The sequence below is a fragment of the Papio anubis genome, chromosome 6 (assembly GCF_008728515.1).
Source record: "Papio anubis isolate 15944 chromosome 6, Panubis1.0, whole genome shotgun sequence".
NCBI classification, from domain to species: Eukaryota; Metazoa; Chordata; class Mammalia; order Primates; family Cercopithecidae; genus Papio; species Papio anubis.
In genome coordinates, this window is record NC_044981.1 from 3,641,180 (window position 1) to 3,653,604 (window position 12,425).

The 12,425-nt window shown below is 48.6% G+C and overlaps 1 long non-coding RNA gene across 1 annotated transcript; it reads right to left on the minus strand.

The window, feature by feature from the left end:
• Nucleotides 1–3,157: 3,157 nt before the first annotated feature.
• LOC116275233 lies at nucleotides 3,158–9,473 on the minus strand. The gene is made up of 3 exons (XR_004184167.1): nucleotides 8,760–9,473; nucleotides 8,451–8,566; nucleotides 3,158–4,289 (listed from the first exon to the last, which is right to left on the minus strand). It is a non-coding gene; the product is annotated as an uncharacterized LOC116275233 (long non-coding RNA).
• Nucleotides 9,474–12,425: the final 2,952 nt, after the last annotated feature.

Here is a 12,425-nt window from a genome sequence, read left to right on the forward strand (position 1 = left end):
TGGCTCGGCCTCCCAAAATGCTGAGATTACAGGCGTGAGCCACCGCACCCAGCTAGCCTCTTGATGAACTGTAAAAATCATTCATTCTCAGCTGGGGGCAATTTTCCCCTTAGGGGTATTTAGCAATATCTGAAGACATTTTTGGTTGCCAGGATTGATTGGGAGTGGTCGTGGTGCTACTAGCTCTAGTGGGTAGAGGCCAAGGACATGCTCACCATCCTGTTATGTCCAGGACAGCACTCACAACGTGGAAGCATGTAGTCTAAAGCGCTGGTGGCACTGCAATTGAGAAACTGATGTTAACTCAAACATCCCACGTTGGTTAGCACTTCAACATATCTTGTAGGGGGACGTAGTTCAATCTATAACAGATCTCCCATTTAATTTTATTCTGGCCTTACCCCAAGTTAGACATCTGAATCATTACAGTGATGATAAATGGTTGCTCAAATGCAAGGCAGTTTTACTTGGGGCATGCATGAAAGCTAGATGTAACAGGAAATGAGAAGCCTCTATTTTAAATATTGAATCTGTGTTAAAATCTTTTTTTTTTTTTTTTTTTTTTGGAGATGGAGTCTCACTCTGTCGCCCAAGGCTGGAGTGCAATGGCGTGATCTCAGCTCACTGTAGCCTCCGCCTCCCAGGTTCAAGCAATTCTCCTGCCTCAACCTCCCGAGTAGCTGAGATTATAGGAGCGCGCCACCACAGCCAGCTAATTTTTTATATTTTTTGGTAGAGACAGGGTCTCACCATGTTGGCCACGCTGGTCTTGAACTCCTAACCTCAAGTGATCTACCCGCCTTGGCCTCCCAAAGTACTGGGATTACAGGCCTGAGCCACCGCACCGGCCTAAATATTGAATCTTAATCACTGATTTCTGTGAACCCCTGCAGCAAACAGAGACACTAACAGTGCTAGGAGCAGATGTGTAGAAAATGTCCAACATCGTGTTGTATAATTAGGAAATGCCACTTTATTAGAAAAAATGCCGTGTTCCGTGAAACTGGGGGCTGCTTCTGTTTGTTCACGGCAGTATCACCAGCTCTTAGAGTGGGGACTGACACACAGTAGGAGCTCAATAAATCCATTTTGTGTATTGGGGGAGGAATTTTGAGGAAAATCCTTACCTCAGAGGCTTCGCCCTTTACTACTCAGAACGGAAATGACTGCAGCTCCCTTTCCAGGACGTCACGGAAGTGGTGCTTACAAGCATGAATTGCTACATGTGCAGATGACAGAGCAGAAGCATGCGTGTGTATGAAGAGGACAAAGTATTACTCAGATCACACATAAACATACACATAATTAGACAGCGTCCACCTCTGTCAACCTCCTAAGAGAATAGTGAAGAGGACACAGGCTGAAAATGGGAAGTCTGAGCAGAAGGACCAGACAGTGCCTGAAGGAAGACGATCTGTAGCAGTAAGAAGGGCTGTTTGTGAAGCCAGGACCAGGGTGCAGACAGGGGCTCAGGAGGCTCCACAGCCACCGCCGCAGCCAAGGTGGTGGTCTCCTTTCTTCCTGCCCAGCACCTTTATGTTCTTTAACTCAAAAGGCGGTGAAAAGACAAGACAAGGGCCCTAAGAGAGACCTGGGGAACTCGGAAGCCTTTGACTTTGTTCTCAGTAATTCTTAGTCGGCCTTGGGTAAATCTGTCGGCAGCAAAGTCCAACACAGCAGAGATAAAGAACTTTCCCACCGTGTCAGGCGAGGCCTTTACGCGCTGGGTGTTTCAAAGCAGGGCTGGGACAATCCCTAGGAAGGCACGCAGGGGACAGCCCTGCCTCTCACAGCCTGTCCAGCAGCCCCCACTTGCTCCTTGGGCCCCCGTTGCTCACGCCAGCCGATGCCAGGTCTCAGGACACCCGCCCCCTTCCATTCTGTCATGTCTAAAGTGTCTGACCCAAACACTAACCTCCCCCAGAGTCAGGAAGACTCCGCTCTGGGGACGCAGCTGACCACGGCCCAGGCAGGAGCGGTCGGTTCAATCTCGTGTCCTCTGGGCTGCAGTCTCTGCCTCAGTGGCTTCCTTGGAATCTCACCCTCCCAAGGGAGTCCCACCCCACTGGGGCTTCTGAGTCCCCCTTAGACTCAGCAGGGCTCTAAAAACAGGGGCTGAAGCGTATTAGAGTTTTGCTACAAGTAATAATAACAATAAATGTAACCCTAATTATGGGCCTACCACTGTTCTAAGAACTTTACACACGGCCGGGCGCGGTGGCTCACGCCTGTAATCCCAGCACTTTGGGAGGCCGAGGTGGGCAGATCACCTGAGGTCAGGAGTTCGAGACCAGCCTGGCCAACATGCTGAAACCCCGTCTCTACTAAAAATGCAAAAAATAGCTGGGCATGGTGGCAGGTGCCTATAATCCCAGCTACTCAGGAGGCTGAGGCAGAATTGCTTAAACCCAGGCCACAGAAATTGCAGTGAGCCAAGATCTCGCCCTGCACTCCAGCCTGGGCAACAGAGCAAGACTCTGTCTCAAAAAAAAAAAAAGAAAGAAAAGAAAAGAACTTTACACACATAAATCCATGTCATCCTCCCAATAACCCTGAGACAGGCTATATCAGTGTCCCCACTTTTCAGATGAGGAAACTGAGGCAGATGTAAATTAAAGTGCTACTTGACGCAACTAGCAATTAAATAGTAAAAAGATTAAATACATTTTTGTGGATTCATTTGAAAAGTTAATCTTCCATTTGTGATACTGTTTCTACAGAAAATGCTTTTGAATTTCGAACAATTACTTCCTAAAAAACTTTGAAGCAAAGTCAAGCCTAGGCCTTCATATCCATATTTTAATAGTGGTGTTTTGGGTTTTGAAGTACCTTGGCAAGAAGAGCCTTCCTTCTGCCCTCCAGCTCCTACCACAGCCGCCACCTCCTCTCACACCGCCTCCCCTGTGTCTCCCCCACCCCACAGCCTGGACACACTTCCATTAGAAAGTACTTGAACTTTTTTTTTTTTTTAGACGGAGACTTGCTTTGACGCCCAGGCTGGAATGCAGTGGCATGATCTTGGCTCACTGGGTTCAAGCAATTCTCCTGCCTTAGCCTCCTGAGTAGCTGGGACTATAGGTGCATGCCACCACGCCCAGCTAATTTTTGTATTTTTTTAGTAGCAATGGGATTTCACCATGTTGGCCAGGCTGGTCTCAAACTCCTGACCTCAGGTGATCCACCCACCTCGGCCTCCCAAAGTGCTGGGATTACAGGCATGAGCCATCGCTCACACAGATACATCTTTGCAAGAGCAGATCTTAATGGAAGAAAGTACCACAAAATTATCCCTAAAGTTTGCCAAAATGATGAGGTAAGAATTAGTCCCTTTTTTTACGATAATAAGAAAGTCTGGAAGCCGCAGCATCTCCTTAGGAGTCATGAGTAGAATGAATGAAAGCTTCGAGATGGAAGCCGATGGCAGGATCCCAGGTGGGTGGGGAGGGCGAAGGTGGATGAAAGTTGATTACAAACATGTCCAGTAGCAAGTGGGAGGGGGCAGCCTGAGCCAGGAATTCCCAAAAGGTTGAGGGAGTTGTACAGAAATGAGTGAAGGGTCAGAACCCAGTCGCTGGGTCGGATTATAGTAACGTCTCCTGTGTTCGAAAGTATGATTCATTATTTTCAAAGGAGTGGATAGAAGAGGCCATCCTTCCACACAGCGGGGACCCAGTCTTCTTTATGGTAAAGAAGGGTTGGACATCACTCTTGGAGCCCTTTCAGCTTCGAGTCTGTGAGTCAGAAGAGTTTGTCTACGAGCAGAGACACGAGAACCAAGACACATACAAACACATTTTCATAGTGTTTAGAGAATGTATTGCTTGCATATTACGGCTTCAAAGTCAAAATACAACTCCAAATGACAAACAATTTAGTAGAGTCATGAAAAAGCAAGTGAACCTGCTGTAGGATTGGCAACGCATGGAGGAGGCCAGCCTAGTGGGCTCTGGCAGGAGGAAGAGCTCAGCAGACAGGGCAGGGGGCAGCGTCTGTTCAGCACGATACTATCTAGGGCTGACCAGAATGGCTTCATGAGTGGGCCTGGGTGTGCACATGTGCATGTGAGTACATGAGTGTGTGTGCACACATGCTTGCTGCAGTTACTCACTACGGTGCCTGTTTTTGCCAAGTCCTTAGCTCCCGAGTTACTGCCTGTGAAGCTGGTGCGGTCTGCAGATGAGTTTTCCCTGTTTGGGCTCCTGGAGGCTCCAGCTGTGCCAGGCTAGGGTATGGCCACTGGTGACTAAGCAGAGAAGCATGTGTCCAGCTGGGTGTGCCTCTCTGGGCAGCTGCAGAGAGAAGTAATAGGCTTCTTTGCCTGCAGGACAAGCCCTTGTCAGTCTGCTAAGAAGTGGCTGGTTCCTCAGCCAGCCACAGGGAGACCCTGAGGTGTAGAGAAGAGCCTCTCCGACCCTGGGGAGCTGAGGGGATGCTCTGTAGCATCGCAGGGGAGATTATGGAGGCTGCCCACGCTGTACAGCACGGCTGCAGGGAACATACAGGCGGATTGGTTCCAGGACTCCATGCAGATACCAAACTATGGATGTTCAAGATGCTTATGAAACCACATAGTCTTTACATATATCCTATGCACATCTCCCGTATACTTTATTTACTTATTTAATTTATTTATTTACTTATTTATTGTTTTTATTTTTTAGAGAAGGATTTCACTCTATCCCCCAGGCTGGAGTACAGTGGTGTGATCATAGATCTCTGGAGCCCCAATCTCCTGAGCTCAGGCAATCCTTCCACCTCTGCCTTCTGAGTAGCTGGGACGACAGGCCCGCAGCACCAGGCTGGCCTAATTTTTGTACTTTTTGTGGAGACGGGATCTTGCTATGTTGCCCAGGCTTGTCTTGAACTCCTGGCCTCAAGTGATCCTCCTACCTTGGCCTCCCAAAGTGCTCTCCTGTATACTTTAAATCATCTCTAGAGTACTTCTAATACTTCACAACATAAATGCTATGCAAATAATTGTTATACCATATTTTTTGTTTGTATTAATTTTATTGTATTGTTATTTTTTTTTCCCCAAATATTTTTTATGTGCAGTCAGTTCAATCTGAGGATGTGGAACCTGCAGATTTAGAGGATGGACTCGACCTGTGTGGTCATCACCTGGACTGTCCAGCCCACTTCAGTGCATTGCTACGTGCCCCTTCCCAAAACCGATACTGGAGCCCTCCACCAGGCCACTTAGTCAAGGCTACAGCTTGACTCCCTGTGGCCAGGAGTCCCCAACTACCCACAGCCATGGGACAGGGGAGGACAAAGCAGGCCTTCTTGGCCTCACTGCCCACCCACATGTTCCTCAGCCCCCTGCAGCCACAGCTATCCATGACCCCCACTTGCAGTCTCTGTGTTTATAGTCTTGATCTCAGCCTGGGGGACTTCATTCAAAACCCAGGCCCTTGGGCACAGTGGCTCACACCTGTAATCCCAGCACTTTGGGAGGCCAAGGCAGACAGATCACCTGAGGTCAGCAGTTCAAGACGAGCCTGGCCAACATGGCAAAACCCCATGTCTACTAAACTACAAAAAATAGCCAGGTGTGGTGGCACATGCCTGTAATCCCAGCTACCCGGGTGGCTGAGGCAGGAGAATCGTTTGAACCAGGGAGGTAGAGGTAGCAGTGGGCTGAGATTGCGCTGCTGCACTGCAGCCTGGGAGACAAACAAACAACAACAACAACAACAAAATCAGGCCCTGAGTTTAGTAGCTGAATCTTGCCTTGTTTCTTACACCTAAGTTCTCAGCCCTATTAACTGAGCTCCCAGGAAGTTTGCTCTTATCAGGGCTCCCAGAATGGACACCTTGTTCCCCAATGGCTTGTCTCATTACCCCTCAGTCTTCCCGGGATCTGGGTGGGGTCTCCTTTGCCACTGCTGGGCTTTCCTGTATCACTTGCTGCCCCTGGCACCTCTGCCTCCACCCCAAGTCATAGCTTTCGCTGTGGCCTGCCCTCCGTGGTGTGAACACTGCCCGCTCATGGTCCCCGGGTGTTCTCCTGCGTCCCGCTCATGGTCCCCGGGTGTTCTCCTGCGTCCTGCTCCAGCTCAACTCTTCCACTGCCCTCTTTTGCCACGCTCCGGGGCAATGCCAGACTTGTCACCAGTTGCTATGGTCTGAACGTGTCCCTTTAAGTTCCTGTGTGGGAAATTTAATCCCCAATGCAACAATGTGAGAAGCTACAGCCTTTTGGGAGGTGTTTGTGTCACGATGGCTTCGCCCTCATGGATGGATTAATGTGGCTCTAAAAAGGGCTTATGGGAGTGGTTTCACTCTCCCTTCCCCTTTCACCTTCTCCCATATGAGGACACGCAAGAAGGCTCTCACCAGATGTCACCGCCTTGATTTGGGACTTTCTAGCCTCCAGAAGAATGAAGAAGTAATGTTCTGTTTTTTATAAATTACCCAGTCTCAGGTAGTCTGTTTTAGAGCACAAAAGACTAAGACACTGGCATTCGTCATGCTACCATACCCTCCATGTGGCTCCTAGCCCAGGCTGTCCATGATGCAGCCCTGTGATACCTTGGGATGCAGGGTCACCCTGCCATCACTGTGTGTGCCAGCCCTCCAACTGGCTACTTTCTGGGTTCCTCCATCGGTCAGGCGGGCACTTCAGCACGTCCTGCCTATGATGCGGGAGCTGCAGAACACTTGGTGGGTACTACACTCTGGCCCTCCCTTCTACCCACCATGCTGCCTCACCCTCCTTACTGCAACTGTGGGCACTCAGCCAGTGTTTCAGCACATTGGGCTGCTATAACAAATTACCGTGGACTGGGTGGCTTATAAACAACAGAAAGTGATTGCTCACTGTGCTGGAGGCTGGGAAGTGCAAGGTCAAGGTGCTGGCAGGTTCTCAGGGTTCTGATGGTCAGAAATCTGAGATCAGGGCTGCCAGCATAGTTGGGTTTTGGCGAGGGCCCTCTTTGTGGCTTGTAGGTGGTCATATTCTTGCTGTGCCCCCCAAATATTGGGGGACTGGGAAGCAGGAAGAGAGAGAGCAAACTCTCCAGTATCCATTCTTATAAGACCACTAAATCTCATCATGAGAACTCTACCTGTATGCCTCATCTAACCCTGATTGTCTCTGAAAGGCCCCATGTCCAAATACCATCGCACTGGGGGTTTGGGCTTCAATGTGTGAATTTTAGGGGGATACATGCAGTTCATAACAAATATCTACCTTGCAGGGTTGTTGTGAGAATTGAAGAGATAGTGCCTCAGCCTGGCGCAGTGCCTAACGCCTGTAATCCAAGTACTTTGGGAGGCTGAGGCAGGAGGATCACTTGAGGTCAGGAGTTCAAGACCAACCTGGCCAATATGGTGAAACCCTGTCTCTACCAAAAATATAAAAGAATTAGCCGAGTGTGGTGGCACATGACTGTAATCCAAACTCCTCGGGAGGCTGAGGCAGGAGAATCACTTGAACCTGGGAGGTGGAGGTTGCAGTGAGCTAAGATTGCACCACTGCACTCCAGCCTGGTGATAGAGCGGGACCCTGTCTCAAAAAAAAAAAAAAGAAAGAAAGAGAAAGAGCGAGAGATAGTGCCTCTCTTATAGTGGGCATTGCCCTCCTCCAGCCATTGGTAAGTGAATATAGCACATAGAATTTAGCTCCACTGGACTCAAGTAACCATCAATAGGGGACTAGATAAACAAGCATGTTAAACTAGCTAAATAAGCTCAATGTGACAGAAAAAGGAGTAACGGGCCGGGGGCAGTGGCTCAAGCCTGTAATCCCAGCACTTTGGGAGGCCGAAACCAGTGGATCATGAGGTCAGGAGATCGAGACCATCCTGGCTAACATGGTGAAACCCCATCTCTACTAAAAAAATACAAAAAAAAACTAGCCAGGCGAGGTGGTGGGCACCTGTAGTCCCAGCTACTCGGGAGGCTGAGGCAGGAGAATGGCGTGAACCTGGGAGGCGGAGCTTGCAGTGAGCCGAGATCCAGCCACTGCCCTCCAGCCTGGGCGACAGAGCGAGACTCCGTCTCAAAAAAAAAGGGAATGGAGTAATGAATTCCAATGGTACCAACATGGAGCCATCTTCAGTATACAGCTTCAAGCTAGCAAGAAAAGATACAGAATGCCGCACATAGGAAGCCACTTTTGTGTACAAAAGTGTGGGAAACAAGAACACGTGTTTGTATTTGCTTGTGCTTCAATGAGGGGAAATGGGAGAGACCGATAAAAGTCATTACCTGTAAGAGAACAGCAGTGAGAAAGAAACGGGTAAGAGCAATTCTCAAGTTACAGCTTTTAGAACATCTGCGTTTTGAATCGTGATATATTTCTATATAAAACATTAAATTACAACAGATGAATAAGTAAAAGGTTTGCTGCATTCCAACATCCACTGTGTGTAGGGGCAGGGCCTGGAGATGGTTGAAGCATTTTACCGGTGTGGAAACTGAACCCAGAGGGTCCCAGGACTTACCTAAAATCACACCGTGGGTGGCAGGATGAGAATCCTCATCTACTGACTCCTGCGGCGGGGGCCTCTCCCCGTCTCACCTTTCCATGGTTAAGGCTCTGTATTCACTCCAGGGCTCACTCAGATGGAGTAGAGAAAAGATAAATTAATCCCCTCTAATTTCTCACTATCGGGAAACTTCCAGAAACCAGGGATATAGGAATAGGAAAAATATAAGTTCTCTCCTGCCTAACAGACACAATCACAGGGTTTCATGAATGGCTCTCCACCTTTGCATGGCGTCACCGTCGAGGGAGAGGCCCCCAGAGTCACCTGCCCTCACTGGTCCAACCGAGCGCACAGGATACGGCTGCTTCCTCCCCGGCTGCTTTCCTCTGGTGACTCAGCAGGAGAGCTCCTGAAATAGCAGCCCTTGGGTAGAGAAGCTCGGGGAAGCCCTGGTGGTCTGGGGGAAGCACTCTTGTCACTCCCAGAGATAGCGCTCCCAAAATGTGTTTTCACCTTCCGGCCAGTGGGGCGCTCCAACCCGTGGGGTTTTAGGATGACAGGAAATTTGCATTGGAAAGTGCCTGAGAAATCTCTAGGCCAGTGCTCCTCACACCCAAAGTGTACAGAATCGCGTGGGGTCTTGTTACAAAGCAGAATCTGAGTCGGTAGGTCCAGGGTGTGGCCTGAGATCCTGCATTTCTAACACGCTCCCAGGTGAGGCCCTCCTGATGGTCTTTCACAATTTATGGAAGAAGGAAAGGAAGTCCCAAGAGATACAGAGGCTTCACCAACGTGCTCATGTCCCATCTCCTACCTTTCTGTGAAGCGGATACTTTTCCTGCCGAGTCACCATGCCTTGAATTTGGACCCTTTTTAAAGGAAAAACGAAAACCGTGGTCGCTGGCCCCCAAGATTATGTCTTATTCTCAGTCTTTATAGATTACAGACTTTTAATCTACTCAAGTCTTTTTCTACACCTTTGGCTGGGTGTTCGCGAGCTCCCACGATGCAGCAGGGAGTGAGGTCCTGCCTGGGAACAGGTCCTGCCTGGCCATGCGAGGGTGGGAGTGGGGCAATCGGCTGCCTTGGGGATGCAGGGCACTGGGGACATGGGGAACAGGGGTCCCACCGCCGCCACTGCTGCTCCTGCAGCCACTTTTGCTGCCACGGTCCCCTGCCCTGCCCCTGCCCCCGCTTCAGCCATGATGGCAGTAGCAGCTCTAGACGGCCCACCCACCACTGCCATTACCAGCACTTTGGAGGCCAAGGCAGGAGGATCACTTGCAGCCAGGAGTTCGAGACCCACCTGAGCAACATAGGGAGACTGTTGTCTCTACAAAAATAAAAATTTTTAAATTGACCAGGGATAGTGGCACAGGACTGTAGTCTCAGCTGCTAGGGAGGCTGAGGAACAAAAATCACGTAAAGCCATGACTTAGAGGCTGAAGTGAGTGAGCTATGATTACACCACTGCACTGCAACCTGGATGACAGAGTGAGCTCCCGTCTCAAGAAAAGCAAAAAAGAAAGAACTTGGTAGATAAATGCGTAGACAGATGACAGATACAAGCTGCCAAGCAGAGAAAAGCGTCTCTCCTGTTGGAGTTGAAACGGGAGAGCAGGCATGAGGACTCGTGGAACCGAAAACTCGTGGAGGCAAGAGTAGAATGGTGGCCACAGTCTCAGGCAGCTAGGAGGAATAAGTTCCACTTTTTTAGATTGATTGCATAGTGTGGTGAATATACTTAATAACTGAGCACCGTACATTTCAGTATCACTAAAAGAGTTCATCTCAAACGTTCTCATCACAAAAAGTGCCAGATATTTGAGGTGATGGATGGTAATTAGCTAGATTTAATCATTTCACATTGTATTCAAAATCATCTCATCACTTTGTGTCCCATAAATACATAAAACTACAGTTTGTCAAAAATAATTTTAAAATTTTTTAAAAGAAAAGCAGGAGACTCAACACGGCAATTGTATGGCCTTGATTCACCCCAGATCTTCCCCTCCAGAAACCTCCACAGCACTCAGCATCTGAAGGCAGCAGAAGCTGACCACTGCCGCATGCCCCAGCTCAGCCCTGCCTTGCAGCCGAACTGTGCCAGCCACAAAAGCAAGTGAGGACCAACCAGACATCCCAAGTGCTCACTGGACCAGGCAGTTCCTCTGCGAGTCCATCAGTGACTTCCAAATCCTGGACTAGGCCGTGCTCCTCACAGCCCCACAGAGGAAACTAGAATGCCCACTGATAGATTCCTAAAGCTGGAAACCAGAAACTGAAGCCAACCCTCAAAACTCATAGACTCTCAGAGCCGGAGGGAGGGGAGGTCACAGCGAGGTGGTGTGATTTCTCCTAGGTCACAGAGTGCAGATCGTGCTGCTGCTGCATAGCTCACTGTTTCAGTCACACACCAGTCCAGGTCGCTTCAGGATGAGGCCCTGAATTATCAAATATCTTGTAAGTGGATGAACCCTACTAGTACTTGAGTCTAGTACTAATGTTTTGCTTGCTTGTTATTTGTTTTTTTGTTTGTTTGAGATGGAGTTTCGCTCTTTTTGCCTAGACTGAAGTACAGTGGTGCAATCTCGGCTCACTGCAACCTCTGCCTCCCTAGTTCAAGCAATTCTCCTGCCTCAGCCTCCCAAGAAGCTGGGATTACAGGCGCCCGCCACGACCCCCAGCTAATTTTTTGTATTTTTAGTAGAGACAGGGTTTCACCATGTTGGCCAGGCTGGTCTCGAACTCCTGACCTCATGATCCACCCGCCTTGGCCTCCCAAAGTGCTAGGATTACAGGCATGAGCCACCGTGCCCGGCTGTGAACTAATGTTTTATTGTGCGCTTAATAAATACTTGTCAAGTGAATGAGTGCTTGAATAAACCAATAATTCACACACCCCTGTATTCTAAAACTCTAAACAAATTCGATTTATGATTCTACAAGGTTCCAATAGATTTGGTTTTAGTATATTAAAATCTATCAAGTTCTCCTGCCCTCAAGCTAAAGGAGCATAGAGAGATTGTCCTTAATAGGCATTAGGGATGGCAGCCCCCACTTTCTGCCAAAGGGGCCATGTGTGGGATGGAGAGGGTGTGGGTGGACAGGAAGTAGCTGGAGAACCAATGGGCTTAGGCCTTACCTGTCATCGGACTTAAAACTAAATGACATAAACGAAACTTCATGGTGTGAGTGTATTCATCTGCTGAATGTCAAATGCAAACATTTATAATATATCACAGTTTTGATAACATTGTTTTGGCATATCTTCCAGTTTTAAATATATCAGGGCAGTACATTCATTGCACCTGTGCCTGCGCTTACACACATGCACACGTGAGATCCAACCCTAACACTTCTGGCCTTGCTCTGAAATGCCCAAGAGCTTCCTGCTTTCTGGGTCTTGACAGTCTTGTTTATCAGGATCTCTTCCTATGTCCTGTAAGGAAGCAACTGCTGCTGGCCACAATGTCTATAATCAAAGCTAAGTCAGGATTTGCTGGCTAGAAACAGAAGCAGTCATTTGAATGCTAAAAAACATATGACAGGGCAGAGCGTGGCTCATGGCTGTAATCCCAGCATTTTGGGAGGTCAAGGCAGGAGGATAGCTTGAGTCCAAGAGTTTGAGACCAGCCCAGGTGACATAGTGAGACCCTATCTCTACAAAAAAGAAAAAAAAATAGCCAGGTGTGGTGACATGTACCTGTGGTCCCAGCTCCTAGGGGGGCTGAGGCAGGAGGATTGCTTAAGCCAGAATTTCAGTGCTACAGTGAGCTTAGATCTTGTCACAGGACTCCAGCTTGGGTGACAGCAAGACCCCACCGGAAAAAAAAAAGTCTTGATATGCTGAGATACACACACACACGTGTAATATGCTGTGATATATACATACACACACATATATGTGTATATCATATGTATATTACACGAATATATGCTTGTGTCTATCACAGCATATCAGGACTTGGATAGGTCTTGGACATCTCC